This window comes from Sinocyclocheilus grahami, unplaced genomic scaffold, assembly GCF_001515645.1.
Source record: "Sinocyclocheilus grahami isolate Dianchi unplaced genomic scaffold, SAMN03320097.WGS_v1.1 scaffold1231.1, whole genome shotgun sequence".
NCBI classification, from domain to species: Eukaryota; Metazoa; Chordata; class Actinopteri; order Cypriniformes; family Cyprinidae; genus Sinocyclocheilus; species Sinocyclocheilus grahami.
The window spans coordinates 57,980-58,231 of record NW_015506410.1 but is presented as its reverse complement, the minus strand read 5'-3'; the positions used below and the strand labels follow the sequence as shown (position 1 = coordinate 58,231).

Below are 252 nucleotides of genomic sequence, written 5' to 3'. Positions count from 1 at the left end.
GAGGGGAATGGCGCAGCAAGCGTGATCGACACCGAGCAGGTCCGGTGTTACTGCCTACCTGAGGCGAGTACACGAGAGGACACGGGGACACGGGCGAGATTATAGAATCTCGCAAACGTGTTGGGGCGTCGCCCAGCCGGCAGCTCTACAGATGTCTGCTATCGAGCTATCGAGCGCCAATGCCCAAGAAGATGCCACTCCTCTCGTAGAGTGAGCTCTCACTCCGAGGGGGCACGGTAAACGTTGGGCCTG

At 59.9% G+C, this 252-nt stretch overlaps 1 protein-coding gene across 1 annotated transcript in view; it reads left to right on the top strand.

Moving 5' to 3' along the window:
* The window catches only part of LOC107568284 (glycoprotein-N-acetylgalactosamine 3-beta-galactosyltransferase 1-like), a 16,057-nt gene that overhangs the window by 1,025 nt on the left and 14,780 nt on the right, over positions 1-252 (top strand). The gene's annotated exons all lie outside the window — the stretch shown is intronic.